The sequence below is a fragment of the Suricata suricatta genome, chromosome 11 (genome assembly GCF_006229205.1).
Source record: "Suricata suricatta isolate VVHF042 chromosome 11, meerkat_22Aug2017_6uvM2_HiC, whole genome shotgun sequence".
Lineage (NCBI taxonomy): Eukaryota > Metazoa > Chordata > Mammalia > Carnivora > Herpestidae > Suricata > Suricata suricatta.
This window is the reverse complement of record NC_043710.1, coordinates 103,736,730-103,753,732: the sequence shown is the minus strand read 5'-3', so window position 1 is coordinate 103,753,732 and position 17,003 is coordinate 103,736,730.

The following is a 17,003-nucleotide window of genomic DNA, read 5'->3' as shown; positions in this document are numbered from 1 at the left end:
TCAGGCTCTGTGCTGACAGCTAGCTCAGAGCCTGAAGCCTGCTTCCGGTTCTGTCTCCTTCTCTCTCTGCCTCTCCCCCTCTCATGCTCTGTCTGTCTCTGTATCAAAAATAAATAAAACATTAAAAAAAAATTAAAAAAAAAAAAAAGAGAGAGAGAGCTTTCTCAGCCCAGCAGACAAGCCTGGAACGCGCCCCCCATCTTCAGGCCTTTGTGTGGCTCTTAAGCACATTGAACTCAAGTCTGCCGGGTAGGTGCAGATTGCTGGAGGCTATTGTCTTTCCCAGATGTTCTTCCACTGAGTAACAGCGCTCGGGTCCATAGAGAATGTGTTCTAGAATGCTTATTAAACTACTGCTTATAACAGGAGGGAGCTGGGCGGGGGTGGGGGGCATCGCTGCTGGAAGGACGGCCACAGAGCCCTCAGCGGCGGTGGCCCGATGCACAGAGATGTGGTTAGCTCCAGAGCCAGGCATACTGTTGAGTAAAAAAGGCAGGAAACAGAGCGAGAGTGCCTTTTATGCACACTGAAAACATGCCAGAGAAACATCACAACATGCTTCCCTAGGGGACGTTAGAGCCAATCAAAATCCCTCTGTGGGGAGAGCAGGATGAGACTGAGGGTCCTGGAAGGGAGGGGAGAGCCTTGCGTGGTCTCCTGGTGACCACGTGCTGCACACCACACAGAAGGGCGGACTCAGAGCTGCACCTAGTGAAACAGACCAAAACAGGGGTGCCAGAGGGCTGGCCAGGCGCCCCGGGCAAGACAGGACGTGTGGGGGGCCCCCAGGTCAGCCGGGGGCTGCCTGGAAATACAGCCAGTGTGACCGTCTCCCCAAGAACAATGGGGAAAGGGACGGGAGGTGAAGTCGGAGTGAGAGAGGAAGGTGCGTGGCCTCCGTGGGCCATGGCAAGAGACTCAGGTTTTACAGAGAGTGCAATGGGAGGCCACCAAAACACCTGAAGCCAAGGGGTGGCATGCTTCTGCTGACATTTCCTTTTTTTTTTTAATTTTTAAATGTTTTTATTTATTTTTGAGAGAGAGAGAGACAGCATGAGCAGGGGAGGGGCAGAGAGAGAGAAAGAGACTCAGAATCTGAAGATGGGCTCCAGGCTCTGAGCTAGCTGTCAGCACAGAGCCTGATGCTGGGCTTGAACCCACGAATTGTGAGATCATGACCTGAGCCAAAGTCGGAAGTTTAACCGACTGAGGAGCCCCATTCGCTGACATTTCTGACAGGTCGTGGTGTCCGCTGAATGGAGGGTGCAAGGACGGAACCACGGACCGACGAGGCCCTGTAGTCGGCCGGTGAGACGCTGGCGACCTGGGCCCAGGGAAGTGCTGGGACTCAGTGCACAGGAGCGCAGCCACGCTTCCGCACGACACAGAGGTCCTCACAGGGCCCACGTCCCCACTTGTCCGCAGGGACTGTAATCCAGCGCGTCTTCCCTGTTGGGCTTCTGCCGGAGGAACACGAGTGTCCGGGCTGCCCGGGCTGCCCCAGCGCTGCCCCAGCGCCTTGGCTGGGTGCCCTGAGCTCTGAGCGCCCACCATGCTTGCCTCCTAGTCCTGCCCCTTCCCCAACCACGCAGCCGCACGGGTCTCCCCGAGTACGGCCATGGACAAGGTGCTCCACGGCGGCGAGACTCTGCAGGTGGCGGCCTGAATGTGATTCCGGGCTCCGCCATGCATTTATCGGCTGTATGACGCTGGACACGTTCCTTTGGGTCCCTGTGCCTCAGTTTACGTGTAAAATACAGATAATGATAGTACCTATTTCGTACTTCGTGAATATGTCTGAGACACTGGGAACAGTGCCTGGCATCCAAACATGTTCTAGTGGCGTGTGCTACCATGAGCGCTGTATTATTCCTAGTGGGGGGCGGGGTCCTTTCCCTGCTCCGCGCCCAGTGACCACTGCTCTTCTGCAGAATTCTTTCTAGGAAGTCAAGCCGGCCATCCTGCTGCCCTGCCTCCCCCTGCATTCCACCCTGCCTCCCCCTGCATTCTACCCACGCTTTGAACAACCCACTTGCTGAAAACTGAGGTCATTTTTTGACCAACTCTGAGTTAACTGCATAGCTCAATGGTGTCCCCAGGAAACAAAACGTCCTTATTGTAAAGAAGGCTGAGAATTCTAAAACTTTTCTACAGTTACAAGGGACGTATCACCTGCCACTTCCGAGTGTGTTTTCACACTTCTCAGGAGACAGCTCAAGAAAAGCAGGGTTAATACTAATGCACAGTGTACACTCCATGAGGCTGCTTCCGGCCACCGGATACATCTACACAGGCTTTCCACAGGGTGGCTGGGGTGTCAGCCCATGTCAACTCCACGTTTATCGGGTACGACAGTCCTGTATTACCCTTCTTTATCCTTCTCTCATTATTTTCCACCTAAACTCACGCTTCCTGGCTGGCCTCTCTGTGATTCTAAACAATCTCATTAAAAGCACTCACAATAGGTTTGAATGACCTGTAGAATTAACTTTGGCCTCTCTCAATTATTTGCATTTTGAAAGGAAGTTTTTAATTTGAATAGACCTCCAATTTGTTGATTTGAAAGTGAATAAAAATGCACTTTTCATATGTCTCTGGAATAGGGCTAGGCTAGACCTCCCAGAATCTCTGCCCTCCTTCCAGCAGGAGGCCTGGACTGGGTGCTGTCTGTGGTGGCCCGTATCCTCTCTGCTCACCTACTTCTATGGGGATGTGATTGGCCAGGGCCTTCCCTTAGTTCTGTAAGGACGCAAGTCTGATTCAGGCTACCCTTGTACTTAAAGGCCAAGGTGCCAGCTTCTCAGTATCATTGGCCAATGGAAGGGAGCACATTGCCCAGGGAAGGAGGGACAACTCTCGTGGCACCCAATCAGGAGAGGCCAGCTAACACCTTTGACCTTTCTAGGGGCGGGCCTAAAGATGGAGGCTATAAGGTAATCTCCTATTGCTTAGTCACTCCCTATGTGAGGGTCTTAGTCACGCCCTATGTGAGGGTCCTGGGCCCACTCTGTGATTGGTCGGTGCTCTAAATGTTGTGATTGGCTCCCATACTGCCAGTATTGACAGGGGGTAGGGGGTAGGGAATGGATCGCTGTGCCTGTGTCCTCATTCCCTGTACCGCCCCCTTCCTAAAAAAGCCCCTACGCCACCATGTTCGGGCTCTCCCTCTCCACGTGGCCAGTGGATTGGTGGAGTCTGTGAGCCCGAGCTTATAAGCACGTAATAAAGCCCTTTGCTTTCGCCTGCGTGACTCGGTCTCTCCGGTAGTCTCTGGTTTCTTTTGGGGCGATATTGGAAACTTGGGCATAACAGTTCCACACACACCTCTCACTTTCTGCCCAGACTTCCCAGATTTGGGACACCTGTAGGTGCAGCCTGGGGGGGGGTAAAGGGCACTGGTGTCCCAGGGGGCAGCCCCTGACCAGCAGAGGACGGAGCCTATGGGTATGTGCTGTTCCGTCTTTCCTGGTTCCCAGAATCCTGGTGGGACCGAGTCCCTGTGGCCTGCCCATAGTGGTATCCGACTCAGAACTCACCTTGAATCAGCTTCCCTTCCTCCTGGGTTCTCCCGGCGCCTGTTTCCTTGGACCACTTATCAAAAGAGACTCTGCTTTCAGGGCAACTCAGCCAAAAACAGGGCCAAGAGGCCTTCACCTGGCCACCTCCTTTTGTGCCGTCCAGTCCAGGGGAGGATTCATGTGTTCACAGTCTATGATTTATAAAACGCGAATTTGTCAGGGTATTTGCGAACAATTAAGAAAAATCCCACTGTTTGAGATTTAATGCAATGAATCTTTATTGCGGCTTGCCCAGTCAGGTGCAGAGCCAGGCTGTGGGGAGACCGTGGGGGTGATCCCTCCTTGACACTGCAGCCATGTGTGTGGCTCCACCAACACCCCCACCAGCACTGAGGGCCACCCTAGAAAGGGGAGGTAAGCAAATCTCCAGGGCAGACAGCCATGCCCGGGCTAAGAGTGCGGATGTCAGAGTCAGGCTGCCTGAATTCACTTCCTTAACCATTGGTTTCTAGCAGGGTACACTGCCTAATCTCACCAAGCCTCAGGTTCCTCCTCCATGAAATGCGGAAACCCTAGAGTCGTGAAGATGGAAAGAAATGTACGCAGAGGTCATGTGATGCTGCAGACACTTGGCAGGTGCACGGCCATTTCTAACTACAGCAAGTTGCTGATTTCCACCCGATGTGTCACTGCCATGAGGGCGGTGGCTGTCAATGGGAGGAGATGGAGAGCAGGCACGTGGGGAGGCTCCAGATTTAGGGGCGTCAAAAGGACAACTCAGCTGAAAAAAAGGTAACCACGACTAATCACTTCTAACAGATGTTAAACTTTTGTTTAACTTTCTTATTCCAGCAATTTATATCATGTTCTGTATGTCTCAAGGATGGCGCGATGTTTACACATTCAGGCAGCTTCTGTAGGACGACAAATGTGTTCTTGAATGTTGGAAATAACTTTAACTTAAAAATTTACATTCTCATACATTCTGTACCACACTTGGACTAGTTTTGTTTTAACAACACCTCCTTCTCTCTAATTATCCTAGTCAGTCAAAAGTTCCTTCCTCTTACAATGTGTGGCTAATTCCAGGGTGTCTCTGGGAAATTTTCTATCAGCCATTTTGTTAGAGATGGGGAAGGGGAAGGGAGGAGCTCCTAAACGGAAGGGTGAAGAGGGATGGATGAGTGGGAGAGAGGGGATTCTGAGTGGACTCAAGCAGCAGAGCTGATGTGTGCTGGTCTAATCTCTACTGAGAAAGGAGATGTCTCTGTGGGCTCGTGAAGCCGTCATGGACATGCTCTGTCCTTCCCCCCATTCTCCTGGACACCTGCCCCTGCCACCATGTGCTTTGACACCCCCCTCCCCACTTCATGCCCAGCCTTCAGTTCTTCCCTGAAAGGTTTCACATTACACCAACTAACTAGAGGCCAGACGATCTTTCTTTGCTTCTGCTCACTTCCATTTCTGGACTTCTCTCCAACAACTATTCTCCCCAGGCAACTGTGAAGATATTTTTGGCGAAGGAGGGCATTCCCCGCGCTATGCCAGATGAACAGATGGTGGGTGGGCCAAAGGAATGGTGGGTGGTGGGGTTGGCAGGGGGGCATCTGGCGGTGTCCTTCTGGATTACTGAGAACTGGGAATCTTAAGAAGATCCCTTCCTTCCTAAAGTCTGATTGGCTTTTTAATGACTCCCAGTATCCTCTGAAATAAACCAGAGAGTGAATGTAACCAGATGATTCTCCTTTAGACAAATGGTTTGTTGTAGCATTTGTAGGTTTAAAAAGATTTATTAACTCATAATTTTATCAAGTAGTAATGTGTGAGTAAATGTTTTAATAAGGTCACTAATTCCATTATAGTATGTTGTGCTTAATAGCCTTTAAAGGTGAAATAAAATTATCAGCTCTTAGTTACTCTCCTCCAATTTTCTGTAGACTTAATGAGGGGTTTTCTGGAAGCCCACGACTCTCTACCTCCTTCCTACCCCACTACCTCGACAGACCTCTGTTGCATTTAAGACAATACACACTGGAGTGGCTCAGAATTAGCATTCTGGGGTAAGAAAGACTAAAATTATAATCCTGGCTCAACCACTTAGTACTTGTGTGATCTTGGAAGAGTTCCTTAACCTGGCTTAGCCTCAGGATGCTCATCTGTGAGATGGGACCATTATTGTACCTCATACCATTCCCCCCGAAGACTGCATGAGGTCACTAATTGCATGGACAATACAAACACAGTGCTTGGAAGGGAGTGTGAGCCAATAAATCTGAGGGACTGTGTAACTTACATATTGCTGTGTAACAAATCACACCAACTCAATCTGCACACAGCTACGTTATGTGCCTCTGCTCCAAGCTCTCTCAGAAGGCTAGAGAGTCAAGGCATTGACCAGGCTACAGTCTCATCTGAAGGCTTGACTGAGGGCAGATCTGCTTCCAAACTCACTTTTGTGGCTGTTGGTAAGACTCTGTTCCCTCCGGGCTGGTGGCCTAAGGGCCTCAGCGCATCCCAGGCTGTTGGCTGGAGCCCTCCTCCGTTCCCTGTGATGAGGGCCTCTTCCTGGTGTGGCTCACACATGGCAGCTGGCTCCCATCGAGTCAGCAAGCAGGAAGGCGAGAGAGGGCCCGCGGGCAGAGGACACAGGCTCTGCGTAACCTAACCTCTAAAGTGACATTCCGTTACCTTTGCCGTATTCTGTTTCTTAGAAATGAGTTATTAGCCTCACACGACACATAAGGCTTTGCAGTCCAGGCACTTTGTTCTTCTGGGTTCCTTCCCTGCTGCTTCCCAACTCCCTCTTTGGTCTACTGTACCCACACTTCTCACACTGTCCAGACATGCCAGAGTCTGAGAGCTCCCAAGGGATTCTCCTGGGACTCATAATGATGCACCAGGAGATTGAAAAAGGCCATGGTGCCTGCTTTGATTCTTAACTTTTTAGAGAAAACCAACACATAAAATTATTTACATATTTTCCCTTTCAAATCAGAACAGGAGGGACTTTAAGCATGTAGCATGTGGGGTTGTAGAGTCTCAAAAGATTGGGTGGTGTCACCGTGCATATCCGTGCACCCATGATTCTATGGGCTGACGCCTCTCTCTTCTGTTTGGTGGCTCATACTCAGCCTTCAGTGTCAGACATAGAGGTTACTTTTTTGGGTAACTACACATTCAGGACCCTCAGAACTTACTCCTTCTTCTCCATGTCTTCTGTTTCCCTATAACATTTTGAATGGTCTCCTATTCGAGATCTTCTGTTATCAACAGTGTGTATAGAAAGTGTCCCGCAGGATCCTAGGATCCCACATGGCACTGAGGACGGGGATGGGAGAGGGCTCACTTTCTTACCTGGGTGGTCTCTTCAGTTTGTGTCATCTTCTCTGCCCACAGCCCTTTCTGTGGGGCTTTTACTGCTCTCGGACCTTGTTGCCCAAACCTTCCCTTCCTGTCCTGAGGATGACCCTTGTCTGAAGGGCCTCTCACCTCACTGCAGGAGCGCTGGACCGGCCTTATCAGGGAACATGTTCAAGTTCGACAGCCAGCAGGTGGTGGAGTTGGGATTCGAACCCTGGTGATCTCACTGCGTGGCCTTGCTTCTAGGCCTCCAACACTGGAGGAAGGAGAGGTCTTTCAAGCACCTTGTTTTAAGTCCTTCGGGTGCTGACAGTCAGGAGCTTCAAAGCCATAAGAAAACATGGGATTTTTCCATGCTTCAAAACTTAAAAAACCAACGCTGAGTCTAAACTGCTTCCCTAAGGAGCATTTACCCACAATTCTTACTGTCCCTGTCAATCATTCACAAAGTCTCTCTCCTTTTCTTGGCATCTTTGTGCCGCAAGGCATTTGCTAGTGTGCGATCACTGGTTTTTTGCCATCAGAAGAGCCGTCACACCTTGGGCTTCTTGTCATGGACTGCACATCTGTATCTCAACTGCAGATTCTGACCTCCCTGTATATTGAAGACTTTCTCAAGTCCAAACAACAACAACCCTGGACGAGTCACAATGGAATTGGACCGCTGTCGGGTTTTTTCTGCCTGGCACACCTGCTTCTTTTGGAACTGGCACCGCTCCCATGTCGAGTGACCCTGGTGGGACTGCCCTTTCAGGTGCCTTAATCTATCCCCCACCTATAGGCAAAGACCCATTTTCCATGACACAGGCCCTTCTGTGTGGCGACAATCCTAGAAGTCCGCACAAGACCTAAGTGAGGCCAATCAGAATTGCCTGGGATGATGAACAGAAGTTGGGAAAAAGAAATTCCCCGGGTGTTCAGTTGGGAATAAATAAATCTGCTCCTGGGGAGACGCCTTCCTGTCGGGCGGAGAGAGCCAGGCTGCAGGAAGAAGCCAACAGGGAAGCCGGTCTGAAGCCAGAGAGAGAGGGACAGACTTCACATCCTGACTGAGCTCTTGAATCCAGTGTCTGATGCTAGACCCACCTCTGCAACCCCCAGCTATGTATGCCACTGAAGCGCCTTGTATCCCCAAAACTAGTTATAATTGAGTTTTTATCCTTTGATGGCCCAAAGTCAAGTAAAAAAAATGTTAATGCTTATATTCGAGAGAGAGGGGGAGGAGGAGCAGAGAGAGGAGACACAGAATTGGAAGCAGGCTTCAGGCTCTGAGCTGTCAGCACAGAGCGCAACGTGGGGCTTAAACCCACGAACTGCAAGATCATGACCTGAGCCAAAGTCAGATGCTTAATGGACTGAGCCACCCAGGAACACCCAAAGTCAAGTTTAATGTAGAGATCACGGATGGCAAATCAGATTCAACTCACATGCTAACCACAGCAGTTGCCAGATAAAACACGAGGTTTCCCATTATATTAAAATTGCAGAAAACTAACGAATACCAATTTAGTATAATATATATGTCATCTAACTGAATCCTCATGACAATATTTTCTTGGCTCTATTTCACAACTGAGACTCAAGAGAAGTTAAATTAGCAGAGACAGTAAATGGCAAAGCTGGGATTCAAACCCGTGTCTATCAGACACCGAAGCTCGTGCTTTTCCCAATCCGTCGTTCTGCGGGAGGCAAATATTGTCCTAACAACAGAGACGCAGAAGTCATCTGAAAATGCTCTTTGACAAATTGCTATATAAACACGTATAAGTCCAGTTCCTGGCCCGAAATGGTAAACTGTCCTTTCACGACAAAGAGCAGTGCTTCAGCAACAAACTGGAGCCTCACACGTGGTAGTGTTTTGGCAAACAGACTTCAACAGTTGACGCCAGAGGAGTGCCAATTGTGAGAAGTGCCTTTAGGCTATAAGTGACGATGTACATCCAGCATTAGGACAAAGTCGGAGGGGGGGACCCGTGTAGCAGGGGATGGCTAGGTGAACCCTATGTTAAATTTCAAGTTGACTATTTATGGGGCTGGAAGGCATATGTTCCTTGATTATCTGCATGAGCTGCTATGTATGAGAGCATTTGTGTTTTTGTAGATGAAGGAGGGAGAAGGCATTTGAGTGTGAATGTGTAGTGTTGTTGTTTTTTAAGTTTTCATGTATTCGTCATTCAATGTTTTTTTGAGCTAGAATATAAGATAGAGAGATGGCAGGCAGGTAGCGATGCAGGTGCTAGGAGGGCATCTGGCCCCTATTTTATTCCTTGGGAGCAAGGCAGGAGAGACAGAAGCTGAAGGAAAATGGTGTGGTTTGGACACAAGCAATCTACACAGGCCCAGTGGGAACAAGGCATGGCACCCTGGAAGGCCATGGCTTCCGCTACGGGGGCACCTGCTCCTCTCTGGGACCTTGAGCAGTGGAGGCTTGGGAGTCATTTAGGGAAGTAGCACTATAGGCCTGAACATCTTCATCCTTGGGAAAAGCCTAATTAGTCCTTGGGATGGCATGACTTCCTGAAGCCACTGCCTGTGTGGAGAATATTGACTCGGTGTCCCTGCAACAAGTGGCAGGTGACAAGGTTGGCAGAGAAGTCTGTGAGCACATGACTCTTAAAAAGGGGGGCCGGAGGCTCATGGGAACAGGAAGTCTTAAGCTATTTGGGTTAATGAGACATCTTTTGTGTCTACAGACCAAGAAGGCCTGGGGGACATCAGTTTACAAGCATGAAGACTAGCTAGAGAGAAAGGATAGAATAAATAGAAAAAGTTTGGACAAAAATAGAGGCCTTAATAACCTCAAGAGATGCAAGGGAATCTAAATGCTGGATGAAGGCAATTCCCATTCAATAAAAGAAAGGAGGAATCTAAGAAGGAAAGCATAATTTCCTTTTTTTTCATCGGATCTTGAGGGGACATAACTGTCCTGATCTTCCTCACATCTATTTTTAAACTCATGGTGGTGTGGAACCTTCGTGGTTGTCTCTAATCCCGGTGACAGCTGAGCCTTGTTCCCCAGTATAGGAATCTCTACTCCACGTCCCTTTCCTTTTGCCCCTTCTCATAGGCTCGCTGTCACCTTTGGGGTGTTCTATTTTAAGACTGGATCGGAAGGTGCCATTAACATTTCTCCATCATCCCTGGGGCACTTTAATTTTTTTACTCTAAATCTTATGACTGGGATGAATATGTCATTATGCTTGTTGCACAAGAGTCCTTCATCTGTATTATTAAGCTCTCATTTCCACAAATGCTCTATGTCCCCAAATAGGGCTTAGCCTTGGCACCCCCCCCCCCGGGCCTGTGTCCCGGTAGACTTATCAGCTAAGCACAATAAACGTTTCTGTGAAAGAAAAAAGGAGAAACTTAAATCAGTCAATAGCTCACTACATTTAGAGCAGAACGGGGCTTTTGCAAGCTTGGAAGGACTATTTGCATTTACAACAGCAGGAAAAATTAAGAAGTGGGACATGTCTCAAGATTTAGAGCCACATCATGAGCAAAACACCAGTTTCCATCAGATACCTTCTGGAAATATCTCTCCCTTCTCAGCATGACCCGCCAGCTTTCTGCAGCTGATGGAATCAAGTACACACGTGGGTCCGACATTTGGGGTCCTCAGGGCCCACCGTTCAGCTCTCAGCTCCCTTTCATGCCCTTCACTGTCAACAAGTCAATCTGTTCAGCATTACTTGAACCTCCCTGTGTCTGAGACTTTTCTGGACCTTTCCTTCCACCTGGGTGGTCAGTCCTCTCTACACATCAAGGGCCAGTTGAATAGCACTTCCTCCACTCGACCTTTATGATGTCCACAGCAGGAAATTTACCGCTCTTCCTTGGAATGTCCATTGCACTGCCTCACAAGTGGCCAGGAACACGGGTTCTATGCTCTTTCTGTCCCGCCCTCATCCCCCCCCTGTAATTTCCATAAACATGAGCCACATCAATGTCTTCTTTGTGGTGCCCTGTGCTCCCACCTATTCCTTAGCAAACAAAAGGACAAAAGGACCATCCTTGTGGATTTGGAAATAGCACCGGTCAAGTGCCTTTTGTCTCCGGAAAAGTCAGATCTGGGCTACCTGCTGGAGCTACAAGGTGACCTCTCCCCCGTCTCTGCACAGGACCTCCTTGGCGGGACGTTAGGGCATGTGGGCTCCAACCTGCGTCCTTGGCTGAGAGGGGCAGGCTGAGCAGATGCAGCGCACAGAGGCAACCCTGCAGGGTTCTCGCTCAGAGCTGTGAGGGGATGGAAGGTGACAGCGCATCTGCAGCCAGTTCCTAGATTTGTGGTTCCAGCCTGATTCTTCTGTCTTCGGCCTCCCTCACTTTCCAGAGCCAGACCTGCTGGCATCACCCCCTGCCAGACCGTCGGCTCACCTCAGTTTAGGACCAGCTCCAACTCAGGATGCAACGGGCACAGACAGGTCCTCTTTGTTTCTGCACTGACCCAGGCCCTGGCTGATGTAGCCAGGTTTAGTATATCTGTGTTCCTTGTCTTGCTGGCCTTTTGGCAACCCCACTCTCTGAAACAATCTGTGATTCTCTTTCTTCTCTCTATCCCCTGGTCCCGCTGTCTGGGCCCTCATTACCCCCTATCTAGACTACTGAATACACCGGCCTGTCATTCCTCTCTATGGTGAAACCAGACTGTCCCTTTCACCCCTGCACGAGCCCCTCAGTATTACGCCATCACCTACTGAAGAAGGTACAAATTCCCTGTCGTGGCTCACAAGACCTGTATGAACCTGCCGCTTCTCATCCTCCAGGGTCAGTGCTGGCCATTCCTTGCCTAAACTTTAGATTCTAGCGCTCCCCATCCTGCACGCCCATTGCTGCTTCCCTGCTTCTCTTAGGTTGCCATCTTTGTCTCTGGCTACCCTCCTACGCTTAAAGCTTCTTCGTTTGGCCAACTGTCATTTTTAAATTTTTGATTCTATTGAAACATTTCCTGATCACCATCAGCCAGGCCAGATTAGAATAGATGCCCCTCTTTTGTGTTCCTTAGTATATCATGACACATGGCTCTGGCCGGCCAACACTTAAGACCCCATCTAGAGCAGGGTTCTCCCAGTATCTTGCTGCAGAGTTCCTGCTAAAACACACACACGTCATCCCCCACGAACATGCTATGTGTTGTGGGACATGCTCTTTGCACTCCCAATGCAGTGAAGGCAAAAATTCCAACTCCGACTTCTTCAGTACCCCAAACACAAAAGGACCTTACAAAATGTTCTAAGATAAAAGAGTATGCAGGGGATCAGTGGGTGGCAAATACCATAGATAAAGACATTTCGGATGTCGGAGACCAGCAGTAAGAGTCATGAAAGGCACTATTCAAGGGAACCAGTAAAGTGGATGCGCTTGGGATAGTCCCTACAGAACTATGTCCCTTAAGCCCAAACCAGATCACTCTGTAACTGGAGCTAACTCCTCTACAGGCGTATGTTTTAGTTCGAAGGAGACAAGAGGAGGGATGGGACCTTCCTAATATAAACATACTGTTCCTATTGGAACACAGACGCAAAAGAAATGGTCTACGGAGCACCTCAGGGGCATCAAAACCTTGAGGGATGTGAAGGACAATGTCAAGTATGTAATAAATTTAGAACTAAATGCCTGCTGAGCCCTTGACTTCCTTTATAACTCAAGCCAAAGGAACCTGAACCTCTCACCACTTTTGTGAATGCCTCTTGTAATACTGGTCTAACATGAGAGATTCAATGAAGCGTTCCTTCTTATTCACCCCTCCAAAGTCAACACAGTCTCTTTGGGGCAACTCAAGATTGCCCCCTTCTTAAGAAGTGTGGAGAGTCCCATCCGCCACCTTCTGTCCAACACCTCTCTCCCACCGGTGTTTCAAATTCCAGTGGACTTATTCACCATCAGTTGGATAGTGGAGATTAAGTGAAATTAGGACTTAATGGGTTCTAAACTGCCCCGCTGTGGATGAGACCACGGCACTCGTTCTTGATTTAAACAGTAAATTGGATCGCCATTTGCCAGGGCAGTGATTTGTGCTTTGGCAGCATTCACAGATTCATAAGTAAACTAGTAGATATCCCTGACAGAGTAATCGGCCTTACTGTCTACAGTCATCACACATTTTTCTTATAGGTTGAATTAATACAGAGAAGCAGGATGGTTGATGGTTTCATTTGTTGTACCATTAATGAAACATAAAACAGATGTGTGAAACACTGTCTTAGTAATAGAAACTGCATTACAAATTATTTATCTGCAGAAATCACGTCCGGAGTGTAAGGCGGGAACAAATGTAGTTTTCCTCTTGACAGTACTAGGTCAAACTATATTAAAAAACCTATTAAGCATAAAGTCTCCTGCTGCAGTTAAATATAAAACACAATTTGTTCCCTCTGTCCAGTGCGGCATTAGAATCTTGTAAAATCAACAGTACTTTGGACCCACTTGCTTGTGACTTTCCCTTTCTTTTCTCCTGGTCACTTCCCAGGTGATTCATTAGAAGACGAGAGAAGGAGAGAAACATATGCACTCTTGTATTCTCCCTGGGAAGACCAGACTGGCAGTGAAGGGTTGTAGGAGGAGGCGGAGTCCACCAGAAAAACTTGGCAACGGACTCCTGGTGCTGAGAGAATGTGTCCATCACCTCGATTTTCATCCTTTAATATGCAAAGGAAAACACTGCAGGCTGCAGCAGTCGAGAGGGAATATAAAACAGCCTTCTAGAGAAAGGCTTGGCAGCACCACAAGGGAGGGGTTGTAAATTGCAATGATTTTCTTGACTTGGATCGTTAGGGAGGCTGGAGCGATCAGGTACTTGGGTTAAGTTATGTTCTTGGGCACTAGTGCTCGTTGGCAGCACCTTCCTCAGGAAGGGAGGGCAAAGGAGAAGTGGGAGGGAGGCTGAAAGTGGCTCAAGGGGTTCTGCAAACCATACCCTTCCAGCACCTTCCCTCAGTATCCTTGGTGGCTACTCAAAGCATCATGGGATCCCTTAGAGGAAGGAGGCACGGGGGCATCTGGCAGGTGCTCCTCCCAGCTCAACCGCACGTCTTTCCCTGGGCTCATATTCCTAGAATTTGCCCTGAAATTCTGCAGTCTGGTGTTACGCATGGTAATTCCTAACAAGCTTGACCTGTTCACTTCCCAAACACGGGATCCATGGGTTTCAGCCTCAGCCTCCAAGTTCCAGCATGGGCCACCAACCAGCCACTGTGAGGCTCTGCTTGCTGAAGTGCACTCAGGACCGTTCTCCTGGGCAGCCTGGTGCCTTGGACGGGAATGCGCTGGAGACTTTAAGCTCAACACATCGCTAGTGCCGCCTAGGTGAGGACGTTCACAGAATGACAGAGGATTTCACCCAATAGGGGGCGTAAACAAAGAGACAGTTAGTGCACTTTAGGTACATTTTTAAAAAATTTAAAGGAAGGAAAGGAGGAAGAGGTGGTGGGGATGGGGGAGAGAGAGTGGGTGTTGACTGTTCCAAGAATAAAATCTTTTTGATAATGTCTGCCACTCACTCATTATTTCTTTTACGATTACATTCGCTGTTACGTAATTCCACACAAGAGCCTACAACGGACGGTAAGTAACTACTTGGCACCAATTGCTGAAGCCCATGTTTCACCGTCAACGATAATTAGTAACGCAGGCGATGGTACTAGCTATCCCTGCAGCAAAAGTCCTTCTCCTGTTGCCTGGAGTTTTCTCTACATGCACAGAGCACAGGAAAAGGCAGCTGAGAAAGGACAGTGAAGGAATACCATCCAGGAGCACAACAGGACTGGGATGAGGTGTGGAGGCCAATGCCCAGCGCCCATTGTTCTGCTTCCCCTTGCGAGCTTTAAGACTGCTAGCCACCCACACGGCCACTGAGGCTCTAAGCAATCTCTTCGATACGTATTTGTTCTGGCAAAATCTAGAGAGTTCAAACAGTGTCTATTGGCCCCTGTAAGAAAATAAATTCTGGACATGAACTCTGAAATCTTTGCTAATGTGTGCAGAGAAATCAGTCTCCCCAAACGTCACAGATGGGCTTGGGATGATAATGTTTGGGGGGCAGTGGGTCACAGCTGTCACAAGGCGGGGGGCGGGGGAGACAAAGGTGGGCTTGGGAGTAGAGGCAAAGTGGATACTCTGATTCAGACAGTTTTCTCCTGGGGCTGGACTCGCGGGCGGGTGGTACCTTTCAAGGCTGGATCAGAGGCGCTCTGGAAAGGCACACATCTTGGAGACAAGCCAGCATGGGTGCTGGGGCAAAGCCAGCTGCTTTCCTGGGGTGGAGGGTATCACTCCCGGTCCTCAAAGTCATTTAACGTGGAGCAAATAGGAAAGGCAAAGGTTCTTTGGAATCATTAGCCCAGAAGGGAAAGATCTGCGGTTCATGGAAGCACGAAAGATGGTCTGACATCACCCTTTCTCACACGCTGCTGCTAACCCAACCTAGCAGGTAAGAAGGCAAAGCCTCCCCGCCTGCAAAATAAAGGCTGAAATCCTGCACAGGCAGCTGGGAGCTTTCCCCCAACTCTGTGTCTGCTCAACTAGAAACGAGCCTGTTGTCAGTGATGATCTTTTCTGTAAAAGCTTCTCCAAAACCTTCCTGCTTTGTTTCTTTGACCTATAATCTTCCAGGAGCGGCTTCGCCCCTCACCGCTGTCTTGACAACCTGAGCATCAGCTATAAATGCCGGGAGCCTCACCGAGAGTGAATCCGCTTCCGAAGAGATGGCTGATGGGTCTACACTTCGGCTTTAAACCGCCAGCTTCTGCTCCCCAGCCGAGGAAAATCGATCCCGTTCCTTTTTCAGGAGCAGTGATGTGAATACCAGGCAGTTTGGGTTTAATGGGGTCCCTGAAGTTTGTGGGAGGAGGAGCTGGGTTTTATTTCTCTGGCACTGCGAGTTCACCAGGCATGGCTAATGGGAGAGCAGAATGGGGAAGAAGGCCTCCCTCCTGATGGGGCCCTCCTTTCTACTGCGAGTTCTGGAAAAGCTGAGGATTCAGGGCATGCTGGGGACGGGCCTTGACTGTGAAAACCGGTGGGAAGAACTACCAGCTGAGGTTTGCGGTCTTTCGGACAACTGAGTTCCTGTTCCTCCCACAGCAGTGCGTGCCCATCCCTAACTCCTCTGCCCACAGGGAAGGTCCCAGTCCCCCCGGGACAAAGTCTGAGTCCTCATCTGCATTGGGTTATCAAATCCCCACCTGCGTCCGGCCGTGACTTTTCGTGGAGGAGCTCCCAGGAGGCAGGGGGGGTGCCTGCAGAGAAGGCTGGAGAGGCTGGCCAGGTTTGGAGACCCTCTCAGGGCAAGTGAAGGAATTGGAACTTTAGCCCACGGCAGATGGAAAACCACTGACGAGCACTGAGCTGGGGAGTACCACAGTTAGACTGGCGTTTTAGGGAGAACGTTGTAGCTGCTGAGTGAGGGTGGACTTGAGAGGGACAGGGCGGGGGACAGGGCGGGGGACAGGGCTGTCACTTAGGGATCTCTATTAATAGTTCAGAGGAGAGCCTCAGGACGCAGGGATGTCTAGCCATCTGCTGGGTACTTCCATTTCAGTGTCCGCAAGCAAAGAAAACCTATCCTCTGACTTTAAAATGATTCCTCTCTAAACTCACCTATCTTGGTGACTACTGGCCCAACCACCCTAGTGAGAGACATGGTATCCGTCCAAGGTAACTTCATTCCCTCCTTCTCCGTATTCGATCACCGCGTCCTGTCCATTCTGGGCCCTATCTCAAGTCTTCCCCTCCAGTCCGTTGCTGAAATCACTGCGCAAGTCTGGGTCTTCGTCATCCCCCTCCCCCCACCCCAGACTTGGGCAGTAGCCTCCTGAGTTGGGAGGTGGTCGTCCTTGGAAGGTCTGCTCTTTCCATAAGGGCAAAGAAATGAGCAATGTCCACGTGCAGTTGTAGACATAAGATCCTAAATAAAAGTCTTACTTGAAAGCCACAGGCTAGGTTAGAAACCCATTCCCTGCTATCATGGCATTTTCCACGTTTTGATGACACTCTGGTTACATATCTGTCATTCCCTCTGAGTCAGGGGTCAGCAAACTATGGACCAGAGATGGCCTGTCACTTCTTTTGGTAAAGAAATTTTTATCAGAAGAAACTATGCATAGTCATTCATATTATCTATGGCTG